The sequence below is a fragment of the Pyrgilauda ruficollis genome, unplaced genomic scaffold (genome assembly GCF_017590135.1).
Source record: "Pyrgilauda ruficollis isolate IOZ18807 unplaced genomic scaffold, ASM1759013v1 scaffold87, whole genome shotgun sequence".
NCBI lineage: Eukaryota > Metazoa > Chordata > Aves > Passeriformes > Passeridae > Pyrgilauda > Pyrgilauda ruficollis.
Window position 1 is genome coordinate 221,746 of NW_024530710.1, and position 17,020 is coordinate 238,765.

The following is a 17,020-nucleotide window of genomic DNA, read 5'->3' on the forward strand; positions in this document are numbered from 1 at the left end:
CAAAGTTGCAATTTTAATTTCTATATTAATCTTTATTCTATCTCCTTCCTACAATGCTACAGTCATATGATCTGTCCTTAAATGAAATTTCCTGTTGCCACACAGGAGACCAGGTTTCCCATTCTTGAGATTCTTTGTAAGTCAGCTGGAACCTACTAGGAACTTAACACCCACGTACCACAGTGTTATCCAAATACATCATTTCTCAAACTTCCATGAAGTTCAATGTTTTGGCACAATCTCAGGTACCTATTTTAGCAATACAGGATCATTTCAGAGAAAATATCCACGCTAAAAAAAAGGAGGGGAAAGAGCCTTTCTGACCACTATCCAACAGAGTCAGTGGATAATGAAGTTTCTAGTTTGGACCCTGCTTCCTGCTGATCACTGAAGCATTTGCCAGCGCATCAGGCCAGTTCTTCCAATAGTGTAAACCTCCACAGCAGATAAAGTTTATGCCTATCAGCAGCCAAACAAAGGTGCCACTAAATGAAGGCCAAACTATAATTGCTGAGCACAGCTAGTGAGAGTTCAGAGAGCTTGAAAGAACAGCAATGAGACCAGAAGACTTTCATCTTTATGTCACTGATGCAACTAAATGTAAAATAGATCAGTGATGATCAAAGTCTTCTGAAAATGCCTCATAGGAAACTGGTGGTACAAGCTGCACTGTTTTACTTGAAGATACAAAGGCGAAGTTACAGTGGCAGAGCCTGGTCAGATTTAATCCTACTTGGTGACATCAGGAGTAGGGTTTTTAAGATAAAGATCATAAACTACGTGCAAAGCAGGAATAATAATGTATATTAAATAGAATGAGAACATGGCTTTCTCCTCTTAGATGTGTAGCCCAAATTTTTAAGAAATGTAGTTTGAACTTGACATCAAACGAAGATTTTATGGGTCATTCATGAAACTCACATTTTCTCGTAATATCCTTATTGATGTTAGAGTTCTGCTTTTGGGAATCCAATGCCAGCCTTTTGGATTTCCATTTTTCTGAGAGCTGTGCAGTGGATCACAGTCCCTCAGAGTCACCAGAGCCAGCAGAGGTGGTTAATGCCCGAATTCTGCTGCAGAACTGAGAAGAAACAATTGAGAGAAACAGGAATTTTGACTCTGCCATAGGGCTGGAGCAGAGCTGAAATATTTCCCAGGACAGCAGTAGGAGGTAAGCTCGTTCCTACTTGCTAAATCATCTGCTTGCTTAATGCCAAAACCAGGCAGGCAAAGAACTACAAAAATGGTAGAAAGTAATGTGGAAAAGACTGCTACAAATGTGATAAAAATTACCTGTAGCTGGGTGCAATCACAGTCATGGAGACAATGGAGATTTGATCAGCCAGTATTCTTACCTAAATAGCAAGCATCCAGGAAACAGAATTAGGTTACTGTTTTTTACATGGCTCAAGGTGCCCATGCACCGACAGGAACAAAATGGGATCCCCAAATCTCTCTAGCCATCAGGCAGGAGTGAAAGATCATTGGAAAACTGGGACTTGGGGTAAGCAAACAGGTACAACGTCAAACTATGTCAAACATTTCTTCCATGGATATTTTGTTCTAAATCAAAGCATACTGCCAACTAATAAGGTAAACACAATATAGTTCAGTTAGGAAGTAGGTTAAAGCAGCTGTTCATTTACTTTCTCAGTGTCAGGAACAGGAACTCGGCAAGTTCCTTGAACTCGGCATTCTCTTTTCTTTCAGCTTTATATACATGCCTTCACAATCTCCTGCTACATTTTTTCCCCTTACATACTGCAGGCAATAACTATGAAACTCTTTAATTTAACAGTATGTTCTTTGTCCTGCAATTGTTCCTGTTTTGCAACCACATAGATTATATGTACGGGCCTGTAGGAATAGTCAAACAGTTAATAAGGGTAGGGTTTGGCACACTTCACTATGTACAAATCCTACAATCAAGTCCTGACAGGAAAGCTCTGTATCTTCTGTGGTTCCCAGTCCTGACTAAAATATGCAAAATATCACTACTGGGAATGATACCTATTTCCCAGAAAGCTGCAATACCAGTTTTTTCTTATCAATGCATCATTGAAACATATTTTGTTTACAGTTTATGCCATTTATTTTCCCAGGCATATTAGGTTTTCAGAAGTGATCCATGGCTCATTGTGCCTGTCAAAGGTACAGAGGTGCTACTTCAAATTTCATTACTCTCTTAATGCAGTATAAATGAAAGAACTAAAGAGAAACCTGTACCAGATAACTGTATTAACCCCTGAGGTTAAACGTCCATTTGCATGATTCCTTGGATCTTATGGTTTTCTCTTCAGCCCCTTTACCTGGGGGTAGTGTACATCCTTCAGCAGGCAGAAATGCACTGTACAACAGGCACCACAGCACAGGGCTACCACAGTCAGGATGAGAAGGTGTGCTCTGCAGAACAAATGCAGAACTAAATTGCTGGCCCTGCTGATGAGATGAGAACAAGAGTAAAATCCAACATGTTCCTCTAGAGGTATGTCAAGAGCAGCAGGAATACTAGAAGGGAAACACAGTAAACAAAAACCACTTTATTTGTATCTAATAAAGTAAACAGTCATCAGTGTGAACACCTACAGAGCCCAGATCTGGAAGGTAAGGAAGTAATATCTTTGCATAATTTCTTTTTAGTCAAGAAAGGTATTTAAAACCCTTAATGTGGGCCTGGGCCTTGAACTTGGAGACTTACTGAAGCAGAATCTGAAGACAAAATTCATATATGAATTTTTTTCTCTTTAAAAATTGCCTTTTAGAGGTAGAACCTCAAAAGGCTTGGAATTCTTCCTCTGACCTCAGAAGACTTTAAAAAAATAGTTGTTTAAACCACTGGAATGCACAGGAGCAAGTTTTCTCATGAGGTTCATGGTCAGCATAAAACCAGAAGGGAAGAAAAACCAGTCAAACATTTTAGATGTCTACAAGGCAGAGATTTAAGTTTCAAAGAAATGTGAGAAATCATTTGTTTGGCTATGCTGTTGCTCATATTTCAGATGGGAACCCAGTTCCAAATTCAGCAAGAATAGGTCCCATCACATTGTCTGTCAAGGTCCATCCAATCTGCTAACCAGGGTGAACATGGCCTTTCAAAGGAGAAAAGTGCTTTCCTATGATGCAGCAGCCTCTAATCCTGGCCAAGCTTGGAGAAATACCCTCACTGATTTTCTCTACTAGCATTTAGTAGCTTGGGAGCTTATTATATTTCCTGGTCAGTTTTCCATGTATATGGGGCATCTGCCCTGAAAATCATAAGCACCAAGAGCACACTTCATTCTACTTTCAAAATAAACACTCTGAGGAAAAGCAGAGAGAAAAGAGGAGCAGCCTAGAGAAAACAGAAAAAGAGCCTAACATAGAAGTAAAAACAGGTGGGAACAAGAGAGAGACACCTCACCACAGGGTTCATAAACCATCAGAAATGATGGTGCAATGCTGTTCTGCAGTCCAGCCAAGGAGAAGGATGAAAGTTCTCTTCTTTATAGCAGCAGATGGAGAGCCAAGCTCTCTCAGCTTCCTTTAGCTTTAGGGACAGTCCTGCTCACCCTGAATGTCTTCTCCAGGAGCTTACCAAGTCATTACACTCTTAGCAGTTTTTCTGTAGGAGGGATGTAGAGGACAATTCAAGGTGTTCTCTATGTTGTATTCAGCAGGTCCCCTGCCCCCTGAAATGCAAGAGGGTGGACAGGAGTAACCAGCTCACCTCTCTCCCTGTGATTTGCATGTGTGTGTCTGATATGGGATTTGCACAGATGCCATGTGCTCCTGAATCTTTGCCACCTGTGGAGAGACCAAGTCTCCACCCCTGTGCTAAGCTCTCTCCCCTTTGGGCTTGGCAAAGGACATGTATTTTTCTCGTAACAAGTCTCCAAGAACTCAGAAAAGCAGCATTTATGTGCAGTGCCATATCTCCCAACTTCCCTAGACCTGCTGCCTAATTAAGCCTGCTTCACTCCTATGCCCCAGGTAGTCTGGGGTCATTAAGCCAGAGCTTGCTGCTGTTCTTGCCAGAAATGCATTCCTTTGCGCCAGGAGCCATAGACGTAGTAGAAAGTTACACCTCCTGGCTAATACAGTGTTTTATTCAGTATGGACTATTGTTCTAGCTCAGTGGTGTTTAAAGAGTTAGCTTTCGTCTCACCAAAATTTGTTTTCCCCTGGATAGATCTGTTACATAAATGAGCATATTTACCCATAGCACCACAAAAGACAGATATTTTTACTTTTCTTTCATTCAAAATCACTAGAGCTAAGCACTTTCCCACTGGTAATTTTCCCACTGTGCACAAGGATTGTAGTGATATCCAGAATCAGGCTAACACAAAATCATCCATAATTGTTTTTAAAACAATGTCCCTAGGGTGTTTAAATGCATTTATTTTGGTCACTCAAAGGTCATAGAAATAGGAAGTAAGTAAGCACTGCCCTTAGTGTTTTCCATCTAGAAGGAAAATCAAAAGAACTCACCAAATTACAGATACAAACAGTAGACCTTATCTGCTTATATTGTTTGGCTGTCTTCCAAGTACTTAGACTTAATATTCCCAACAGTTAGAAATATTGTTATCTGTAAAGTGCCATGAACATTTATGGTGCTATATAAATGCATATTATTAATTAGTAACTACAATATTTAATGCCAACATTTTAAACATTTACATGAGCAGCCTCATGAACAACTGCACTCATCGTTTTCCCTCAGCTCATAGCACAGTCAGCAACACCACTGAACCTCAACCAAAGATGTCTCTGGACATGACACAGTCTGGGGGACAGGCTTCCCTCTTCATCCCTGCCTATTCTGTACTCCTTCAACCATCAGGCGTGGAGTCATTGCTGCTCCTGTTGCTCAGGAGCTGAGCCCCAGTCTCAGGTGTGCTTAGCCCCGAGATGTGACTCAGTTCCAGCACCCACAGTTTCTCCCTGAAGCAAATTGTGATCAATGGTGTAGGCAGTGATCAGAAACCTATTTATGCAAACTATTGTTTATTTAGTACTAAGAACAAAGCATTCAGAGACAAAAGGATTTCAGAACAAGTAGGCTTAAAAATCTTTCTGTCCCCCAAGGCTACTGTGCAAAGTAGACCTCTCATTTCTTGAAACTTGCTCTTCCTCCAGCTAATACTTCTCACAGCAGTCAGTCTCCTAAGAAAGTGTTTACTTTGAGACATATACTTGGACTCTCATCCTTAACATTCAGAGTAAAGCACTTCCATCTGAAGGTGCATCAGTGGTAATCAACAATCCGTTGTATTAACACGTTCATGCATTAGTGGGATTTGATCCTGCCTGGTGGAGTCAATAGTGAAATGTTGAGTTCATGAGAATACATTATTGACTGGCTACAAATTTGCAGTGTGAAAAATGTTGCACATAGCTACAGAGCACAAATTTATCTACCTAGATTGTGTAGATTGCGGACTATTTACTTTTTCTACAATTTGCCCTAACTTGAGCTGTGGCATCCAATTGCCTCTATATCTTCATCTATTTTAGAAACTGACTAACAACAAATTATTAATCAAATTCTCACCCAACACCAAGTTCTAGGTAGGCGATCCTACACTAAGCAGGACAAAGAGGAAGACTATGCTGAGATGTCTTCCTTGCAAACTGAGGCTCAAAATTATCTGTTTTAGCCAAGAGATTCCCCTTTGCCTAGAAGGACAGAGCATAGGCTTTTCCTGAGTACTGACTCTCCATTTTTCCAGGCTCTTCACCCTGTTCACACCTCAGCTTTCCTTGTAACACACATAAAATCCAGCCCCTCACTGCACAGAGTCTTTTCACAAAGAGCTCTTTCAAACTCTGCAGCAGCCCACCCGGGAGGCCTCCATGGTAAGGCAGGTTGTCTAGCACAGCCTCAGAGAAGACTGTTAACTGCTATCAAGGAATTTGGCCACAGGATGAATAAATGGGTGGAAAAGGAAGAGGGAAATTTGAAAAGATCAGAGGCATGTTATGAAGAAAGAAAAGAGAGTCCTGAGAGGGGCAGAGGACTCTGACCCAGGGCTAGGCTCAAAGGTCTTTTCCAACCTCGTTAAATCTGTGATTCTGGAATTCTGTGATTCTGTGTGATTTTGTCATAGCCTTTGCCTGCTGACTGTACCATCCCTGCAGCACCTCTGTGCAGCACAGAGGGGCTGTGAAGACCTTTTCCTTCTGTTCCTACCAAGTTTTTTGGCCTTTTTGATCTCCTTGCTTCCTCTCCACCACCTTCTCCTTGACACCTTTACTCTTGGACTGTTTGTTTTACCCTGGTGCCTGAGGCCTCAAATTCTCCACATCATTCATGCTCCTTGTATTGGGCCCTAGACAGGCACTACCTGTTTAAGTGGAGAAGAAATTGGAGATGTATAACAAATCACAATGAACTCACAGGATTTTGATTGTGCAAGTAAGAGGAATGTTCAGTCAACAGAGCCTGTAAAGTTATGATACCATGGCAAATTGAAGACAGCGGATATATCTTTTCGTCATCCTGGTGTAACCTAGATTTATCCTAGAACAAAATGTCTCCCTAGCATTGTCTGTTCAAGGTGATATTTGTAGAGTCATGAAGTGTCATGCAGATTGCATGATGGAGTTGCATAAGACAACTTCAATGAAGTCAGCTTTTTCTGAGGTGTAATACATATATGTCAGATTAATTTTAGCTAGATGAAAGGTACAGTTTTAAGAGCTCCTTCCTCCTGGGATGGTAAATGTTAACACTTAGCAGATTAATCATTAATAAGATATAATTATATATAATAATGGGGTTATATAACTACTGCAAGTAAAAAGCTGGGGAAACCCAGGGCAATGGCAAGCAAGAGTCCCAAAAATGCAGGCTGGTGTAGACCAGGACATGGTGACAAGCAAAGGCCAGTGCACAGAGAAGACTTTGGGGCAGAAGGACATCTGTCTAATTTCAAGAGATTCCCTGAAGATATTGTTGGGGTTTTTTCTACCTAAAGATTTACTTTGTTCCACGTAACAGGATTTGTAAGAAAACAGTAGAAAGAGTAGGCAAAATACTGACAGTAAATCTTGAGGAGAGCCATGAGAAAAAATTAAAAGGAATTTCTTCCAGGAGGAAACAAAAAAAACCAGGATGCTCAAAGAGTCAGAAAATGTATTATGTTCTGGACAACTTGTATCTGTGAGCTGCACAGTGCAACCACAAAACAGAATGGCTTAAGGAGTGGTTTTACCAGGATTTCTTAGAGTGTGTTTAGATGGCATAATATGATTCCAACACATTTCTCAGATACCTGAGCATATTTATCCTGGCCACTGTATGCTAATCACCTACATATTTACTATAAGCCTCAGCCCAAACTATAGATACAACAATTCCAGCCTACACTTCTGCAAGCAGACAAGGTCCTTTTAAAATAATGTTGACACGCATGGTGCCTAAGTCTGACTGTAGTCAGCAAAATGTTCTAGAGACTAGTCAGCAAATATTCTGGAGACAGTATTCAGAAAATAAAAAAAAAATCCCTTTGGGTGAGTATTCAAAATTCAGCCTGAGCTTTGGAAAGAAGGCAAAGAAAACAAGAGGAACAAAGGAATAAAGGAAGCAACAAGAAAAGAATAAAAGAAAGATTAAAAAAAAACCAAAACAAAACAAAAAAACCCAATAGAATGAAAAGGGAAAAAAAAATTCTTCAGGTGGAGAAAATAAAGTGTTCTAGTTATTTTCTGTCTCCGGGATTACTAATTTCAAAATCAGTTTTAAATTTATAGAAGCTTTGAAAATTCATTACTATTTTTGTCACCCAGTGGCCTCCGGTTTTGACTATACTGATCTGACAAGCACGTGAAATTCTCTTTTGGAAGTGCCCCAAATTCCTGGCTTTCAGGGTCATTATGGCAGCAACTCAGGGCTGCATCCTTTTTTTATTCAGTTTAATCTCTTGTGCATTTTACCCATATACCTCAGAGATATTGTACCTCAAAAATAAATGCTGGAGGATTTGCACCCAGAGGTATCTGGCACGAAATTAGAGGTGGAGCACAGCAGGAGTGACTGAGAAGAGCAAGAACAAATTGGGTGAGAGAAGGGGGTCAGAGGTAGGACACCTACCCAGCATGGGGGCCAGAGGAGGGAGATTATCTCGTACAGAGACAGTTCTGGGTGAACTTGCTTTGTTACACGCTTATTATGTATGTTGCTGCTGACCTAAAGAGGATCTTTTGGTTTGAATGTTTTTATTTATTTATTACAAGTAGGCCAAAATTCTACATGTGGAAATTTCTCCTCTGGCCAATGCTGTAGTGAGTACTCCCTGGCTGATGGTTTGAGGAGAGAAAGTGAATCTATAGATAGGTGTAAATCTCTGTACAGCCTTTCTATCCCTTCTTCACTGCGACAGTCACGTTGGCAGTAGTCTGGTTGGCTATACCCTATAACCTACCCCTCAGCTTCTCCCAAGGAAGTGTTATTCCTACTGTGTAGTACTTTTTGTTAGCTTACTCAGCTCCAGAATTTCTTCCTCACCTAGAGCTTTTGTCTGTGAACTCTCGCTCCTCTTCCCCCAAACAAAATGTCATCTCAATAAATGTTTACACTCCATATACAGAGAAAATTATGTTTTGATTACTGGTGAAACATTTCAGTATGTAAACAGTGCTCTCAAAATGTATTGTCTTCCAAGAACATAAATATGTGTTCTTTTCTTCCAACTCAGTCTGCTGGAATATCCACCCAGAAAAATACCTTGTTATTGTGTAAAAAATTATTATCATACAAATAAACACATTTCTCTTTCTCTTTGTTGGCAATAACAAATGCTCCTGTCTTACCTGTCTGTACACAAGGAGAGGATTTTAGCTTTCATTTCTACCATTTCTGTTCTTTTACTTTTTCTACTGCTTAACAGACTGATCTAGCTAGCTAGCTAGCTATGTCCTAGAAGAAACCAGGAATTTATGGTAAATTCCCTGACACCTGAACCCTGTAGGGAGCTTCTGCATCCTCTGAAATATGTCTTTAGGCATGTCCTAAAGGATTTTAGCCCCTGCTTTGTCCAACAAAACACCTTCTTTGGAAAATTAAGCTTGACATACTTCTAACCCGGCACTCATTTTTACACCACTGTTAAAAGTGTTGCAATTTAAAGATTATTTTTCCTACACATGAAATGCAAATATATACTGCAGTAAAGATAAACACTTTTCACCACAACACCTCCTTTTTTAATGCCAGTCTTCTCAGTAATGCCACAGCTCATGTACTGGTGCCTAGTGAAAATTTAGTTAATGAATGGACTGCATTAGGTAGACGCCCCTGGAGTGTTCTGCTGCATTGAAGTTCATGAGGAATGTCTGGGGATAGTCTGCCCTGAGTCAAATTCACGTTTTCCTGCCTCTGAACTATTTAGAGACATATTGCCCTCTCCGTCAGATTCAGGCTACCAGATCACCATCTGCTCACTACAAAAGTAATGGTGGACTCCATTTCATTTGGCTGGAAAATTCAAAACAGACATTTTGGGTTAATTCTGGATCTCTTATTAGTCTCTGTCAAAGTTTTATTATGACTTCAGTGTATCTAGGTTTCTCACAATGAGTTCTCACTGAAGCTTCCTCCCAAACAGGTCTTCAGCATTAAAATCACAGTCTGTTCTACAATTAAATTTTCCCTTGTCAGTCAAATGCTGAAAACTCTTTCTCTGAATTCCATTTTTGGGGTTTGAATTCTATACACTTAAAATTTTTATGGTGCAATTTCATACCTATACTCTGCCACTTGAATTAACTGAAAGCATTTAAATGTGGCAAGGATACCCTGGTTTGTTTTCAGTGATTTCATTTTTTTGAGCCTTGGATTGCAGATAGAAAGTTAAGTATCAAGTAAACCTCTCTAATTCTGTCTTTCTAAAGCGTTTCCATTTCAGCTGCAAAATACTTGGTTTTGCCATTAGGATTATTTCTCTTACTATGCTTGTCCTCCTTGTAGCATTTGATGTCCAGCCTTCTTTGCTTCTTCCTCTGACCCAATTCATACTGCTTCTCATAAGAGGTGATTTATTTCTACAAAGTTTCTCCCCATGACTCCCCATCACAAAGCACTTTCAAGATGAAATTCCCAATACAGCAACAGTCGTTTAAACCTGACATGCATGATTTTGAAGTTTGGTCATCAATGTTAACTAATCCCACACTAGCTCATGTCTAGAGAATATCTAGAGAACAAGGGTTAACCTCTGCAATATCACATTGAGATTATGTCATTTGGGTCTTAAATGGGGTTTTTTAACACCTGAATTGTGACATGGTAAAAGAGGCTGCTTTGGGTAGCAGCTTTAGGAAGTAATTATGAGGCTGATTGTCAATGAGATAAAAATAGTTGTAGACAGCTTTTTTTATATGCAGACAAAAGTCAATTTCCGTGAACAAACAAATTAAACATCATAATTTTGCACAAGCCATGAGCAGGAGCACTGCTGCTTTATCAAACGGAAACAGGGAAGAAGAGGCCTTAGGAGTCAACTGATCCAAAACCACTTTGGGCGATGCATTTGAAGCCATAGGTAGATGATGTCCCATTCCTGAACAGTGGTATTTTTCTGTGTTTGTTTGTTTAAATAAATAATTGCCAAATTTGAGCCTTGCCAGAGAACAGCATGCAAAAACCCTCCCAAACTTGGCTCCACAGGGCAGGCTAGATTTTGATCTATCACCATATCCCAACAGTCAGTGACGTATTTGTAGCACACTCCTTTCCTTCTAGTCTCTGTTTGATGTTTTCCAAGGTGCTCATAGCATTTGGATCCTTTTTGGAACCACAGGGTGTTTAATGTACCAACCACGGGGATATTTTTTGTTATGAATTTCCCTTCCCATTTATAGACTATATATACTGTCTCTTCTTGTAGTGTTAACAGGCTTCCTCAATAAATTTAAAAATAAATGTAGAAAAACAAAGCATTATCCTTCAATGACTTAATAAGATTTTGCATCATCATCACCATTATTATTAGTATAATTATTATTAAAGTATCCAGGCAACAGAATAATAAAACTACACTGATGTGAGCAATTCACACAGCTTTGATTAAGGATGTGTCAGCACTTTCCTACATGAATCCTTCTTTTTGGTAGAATGAGAAGGAGTGGGAAAGAGATAAAAATCGCCTGTTGTAATTCTTTGTGGGCTGCTGCATAGTAGATGATGTTTTAACAGAGGAGCAGCTTTTTATTAATCTAGCTTTACAGAATAAATTAGCCTGAAACATTTATGATCCTTATTTTTAGGACTGTCTTTACATTTAATTTGCAGGCCCAGTGACTGCCTGACAGGTCAGTTTGGGAGCTGCAGGTCTGAGGGCATGATTACTGGTGGCCTGTATGAAGTCACAGAAACCAGCATGATTTACAGGTGATGTCAGGGTTTGCCCACAGCCATGTTCACTCATATCCATCTGAATCCAGGACAGAATAAATCCTTCAGAGCAGAGTCTGTCAGTTTAAACCATTGGTGTTCTAATGCAGGTATAACAAAAACCTGTATAGGTGGAAGGTAAAGTCTGAAGTGGGTTCTGAGTTACACCATCCATCTTCAGGTGCCTGACTTATCTGCCCTGATGTCTAAGAAGTAGGTAATTGGCTCTAGTAGAATAGCTCAGACACCCAGACTTCCCAACACAAGCAAGAACGAGATCAGACACCTCCTGAGGGCAACTCAGGGCTCCTACATGCTAAGCCAGGAGTTTGCTTGAGCTCCTGGATAGGAAATGGTTTCAGTGTGGGGATGAGGAGGCCTTATTCCAGGCCAAAAAAAAAAAAAAAAAAAGGCAGAAAAAGCTCTAGAGCATAGACTCCTCTTCTGAGAGTAAAGAAAAAGAAGAAGAAATAAAAACAATTAAAAAGAAAAACACCAACAAGCCCCACAAACCCCAAAACAATAACAAAACATCCTGCAGAAAAGATTCCATCCATTTTTTAATGGTAGTTTAATGTTTCAAGTACACTCCTAGGAGGGGAGGGTCCCAGACTCTTCAATTTGAGGGGCTTCAGGCCTTCTTCTCCCAACTCTCCAAGGCATGAACTGATCACCAGCCTCCAAAGCAAGCTGCTGGCTTTCACATCTCCTGTCCACATGGCCCAGATGGCTCGTCCAAAATGGCAGCATGAAATGAGCAAACAAGAAGACTGTGACTTTGCAGCCATGTGGGTGAGTTGTGGAATCCCTGGAAGTGTTCAAGGTGAGGTTAGTTGGGGTTTTGAACAACCTGATCTAGTGGAAAATGTCCCTGCCCATGGCAGTGGAGTGGGATGTAGACGGTCTTTATGGCTCCTTCCAACCCAAACCATCCTTTGATTCTCTGAAGTGTGCTGTTGGGAAGAGAAAAACCTGATTTGGGCTCATTATGTTCTGACCCAACTTTCTACTGGGTAGTCTGTCAATAAAACCTAATCTGGTCTGTGAGTTAGTTAATCTTGTTGGTTGACAAGCCAAATTAAATGTTCATGGAGTAAAATACATTGCAAAGTAAGTTAGGGTACCACTAGTCTGCCTATTAGCATTTAGCATTTATATTAACTCCAAGTGGTAACAGACAAACAGCCTGTGTCTATGCCAATAAATTAAACAATCCCACGGAGCATTGCTGGACACTAGAAGCCATCATCTCCGTCATTTGATTATGGAACAACTCCTGGCACATTTCTGGCCTGTGACAAGTAAAAAATTCCAAGATTTAGTAAAGCTCACTGCCTACTTCCAACAGGCAGCCTGGATGCAACCACCCCCTCTTTCAGAATGGAAAAGAGTTTAATAACAGGGGATCCATGCCAGAGAATGGTTGTAGGCAGGACTTTAGTGCTAGAGATGTTTCCAGCAGGAGTTTCAATGTGCAAGGCACTGCACAAACAATTATTAGGTTGTCTCTGAAGAGAGAGAGACTCTGTTCTTAAACAGGCTCCAGTTCAGCTGTGTTCTAATACCTCTTAATTTACAGATGGCTCTTCAAAATAAATTTCACGTGCTGGATTGCAGCAATTTTCTGTGCCTATGAAACAGCCACACAGTAGAGAGCTGATGAAAAATAGATCATTGCAATGTGTCCTTTTAAAAGGAAAAGGGTGGAAACTCAAGATGAACAGATATTGCCTTGGAAGGACACAATTGCAGAGGCTGCCCCAGATGCAATGCTGCCAGTAAGGATGGACAGCTTAAAACCACAGTCTGATTTACTCTTCTGTACTGAGTGGTGTGTTATTACACATGCAACAGAGCTTGTGGGTAACATTGAGGAATCATGGAAGTATTTTAAGCAGTGATTTTCACAATTTATGGCTGTGACGGATACAAAGCTAATGAACAACACAGGGAAAGTGACCTTCTTAACTCTTTCATAGATACTTGTTCAAGACCTTTTTAGTGGAGAGAGGAGCCTTTTCCCTAAGTCATTCTGAAAATTTGAGGTGAAAAATTTCTTAGGGGTAACAACAAAAAAGTACTTATTTCTGCCTTCCATATAAGAAGGAAAATATTAACACGTATTTAAAGTCCAGGAGTGGAGTCTCAGTAAGGAACTGAAGGCAGCAATTTCGAAAATCCAGGTACCTACACTTACTTTGGCAGGTAACTACATATCTTGATTTTCAAGAAGGTTTTCACTGGCCTGCAGGGCGAAAATCTGATTTATAGAGCAGATGATTTGGTCCATCACAGCTTCCCAGATGACTCTGGGGATCTCAAGGAATCACATGGCTCAGAGACTACAGGCAGAATCACTCAGCTTAGCAATGAAAAAATATAGTACAGCTCCTTCTACAGAGGGTCACTGAATAAATAAATAATTGGATATACAAGTGGAAGAAGGGATGAGAAGAGCATAGTGCTTGGGAAGGCTTTATGAGCTATGCAGGGACTGCCACAGTGTGGGGTTACCTGACACAGACATCAGAGAGGTCTCAAATCCAGTTTCTTGTGTGAACCCAACCATATGTTGCATTTCAAGAGAGTAAAATACACAACTGCTGTATTCCTCCAAGCTGCATAAAATGTGAAGCAGAAAACACACAACAATACAGGTGGTTTTTCCATTGGCTTGTAGTATCAGTCTCAGTTGAGTAACTAGTGGTCAGCTTCTCACTTTTAGCACCCATTAGTATCTTCGTTACAGTATTTTCATCTGACAAGCAATTGTTTTCATCAAGAAACATTGGTCTGGTCTCTTTAATATCAGTAGAAAGCATGGAAAGAGTTCATGGATTTAAAACTGCCTCTCTGAATGTGGCAAGCTTTGCCCAGGATACCTCCCTAAATTAAAAAGATGAATGTCCTGAAGCATATGATAGACTCATTTCCCATGCTGGGAAGATGCAATCTTCACTCAAACAGGAAGAGGATTTTGTTTTCTTTGTTATTGTTCCAAGTGACATAGTAACATCTACCTGAAAGCAGACAGTAATTGCGACTGATACGTATCAGGGTAAGTAACATTATACAACAGGATTTGACACAGCACATGGGGAACTCAGTCATTTAGCTAAATCTGGGTGGTTACTAAAAATGCATACAATAATTTAGGGGCAGGGTTCTTGTCTGGCTCTATGTCCTTCCAGATAACTGTACTACAGAACAGTTAGTTGCACTCAGAACTGTGCAGACTGTGGACTTTTTAATTCTTTTTGATTCAAAGTCTGAACTTTAATGTTTTGCACAGTTGTCTCACATGAACCCCAAGTATATTTGCCTGTGTAATTGCTTAATAAAATCAAATAAAGAAGTATCACTGTGAGGAGGAGTGTTGTACAACTAAGATATCTTGTTCTACTTGAAACAAAACTTCTTACTTCATTTTACTAATATTTTACTTACATTTTATGTTCTTAGTTTTACATTTTTTCCAATTTTCTAATTTTCATTTGTTTTAAACTGGAAAATTCAAACATGTCAATCTTGTCTAAATCCCTTTGTTTTCTTGTTCAGCTGAAGCTAATCCGCAGATTTAATTTTAATTTTAAAATCATTTCTGTAACTCCGCAGCAAGGTGTATTTTTTGGGGACAGGTCCACAAGCCATCCTGTGCAGTCCCACCCATGCCCCTGAGGGCTTTGGAAATGGCACAGCCCTGCAGGGTGTGAGACAGCTGAGGGGTGGGAAGGGCTTGGAGCAGCTCCTGCTTGGTGCCTGGTCCATGAAGCAGCAACCCAGATCCATCCCCGTGTGCTGCAGCCCTCAGGATTTCTCTCCCTGCAGTGAGAGCAGCTGGCCAGACTCATCCCTGGTGTGGTGTTTGGGCAGATTCCTGTTTCTGAGGAAAGAGCATGACAGTACAAGCCTCTTCCTTCTCCTGACCATTGCTTTTATAAACGCCTACATTTTGCAATGAGTTCTGAATTATCTTCTAAAATTAAATGTGGCATCTCTCACCTGGCACTGATGTCAGCATGTCACATGTTTACCACGGGAACCTGAGGAACACTCTGAACTTCAGCAAGGGGAAAATCACCTAATGTCACTGTTAATGTCAAACCTGCAGCAGCAGCGTGGTTTCTGCAGGTGGCAGCCAGCCTCCCTGTCTCCTGCAAGCTTGGATGCAGCTCTCCAAGTTTCACCAGGACCTAATCACCTGGGGCAATCCAAGGAGGATCCAAATATCCCAAGGTTTTCTTTGCAGTCACTCAGCCCACCTACTGCCTGAGAGTCCCTGGGGACAGAAGAGGCAAGCCCAGACCTTCCTGTGCTTCTTCCTCTTGTCACTCTTCCTGAACATGCAGGAAAACATTGAGTTTAAAAACTCAAATATGTTTCAATGCTCAGCTACAACAAAATTACTTCTGTTGTCACAAGGAGCAGGCTTCAAAGAGGACTTCAGTAGTCTCCACACAGAAATGACATCCTTTGAAATAAAAACATAAAAACACCTTAGGTAGTAATTTTGATATTTTACAACCATTTCAGTCATCTGTTCTGCATTATTTTTTTATGTCAAGTAGCTAGAAGTAGATAGTCCTGACAGACTGTGATGGTTCCTGAGACAAACTGGTCCCTCAAGTATTTCATGCATTGGTCTGTGATTCTGTCTGACTTCTGGAACATTCAAAAGACTTAAATGAATGGGAAAAATGCTGTTTTGACATATGCTTTTAACCTATTTCCTTGAAACAATAAATTTTTTTTAAGGGTGGGGACAGACCCCTTTGTTCTCTGTTTATGCAGCACCTGTTTCAGTGCTGCTACATACATGAAGTGGCTCCACTTACTACTGGCCTCATTTACTATTTGAGTTTGTGTTTGATGATGATTTTTCAGTGCATTTAACATGCTTTGATATGGACTACACTGTTCTATTATCATTTACTACTCCACCCATGCAGTAATAGCATATCATCTCATTCAAATAGGACTTTCTCAACAAAAAGGTGCCAAAATTTTAATGCAGATATAGGGGATTAACCACATGAGGGAGAAAACCAGGTTTAGAGCACCAAAAGATCATTATAGATAATTTTTGGACAGCCGGAACTGAAGAACTTCATAATAATAGTAGGTAGAGACACTCACACTTTCATGTTGTGCTGTCACTTCAGAAATAAAGAAGATGTAACTAAATATAGTAAATAAACCTTGAGTAGGTTCCCAGTCCTGAAAGCTGACAAACACCTCCAGCTCATTATACAAGTTATAGGTTTTTGTTTTGTTCTTCACCAGAACAGATGTGTTATGGTCAAAATCATGATCAAAATAATGAAACAAAATTCTAAGTTTCATGCTCTGACAAATTTGTAAATTCTAGTTTTTAAGGACACAAGAGTCTAGCTGCAATCACATGAACAGACCCTTTACAAACCACAGGACTTCTCTAGACTAATTTCTGCTTGATGTCTGTTTGTGGAAGTAGAGCTGTTCACAACTGTTTTAAATATGATTTATCATTATTTTCAAATCACTTAAAAGTTCCCAGGAGTATTCCTCTAAATAGAAGAAAATCAGAGCAACTGCTAGATCAGCTTTTTTCGTAATGTTCTTGAAGCAGCCCATTTACCTGCAGCAGTCCTTCAAACACAGGAG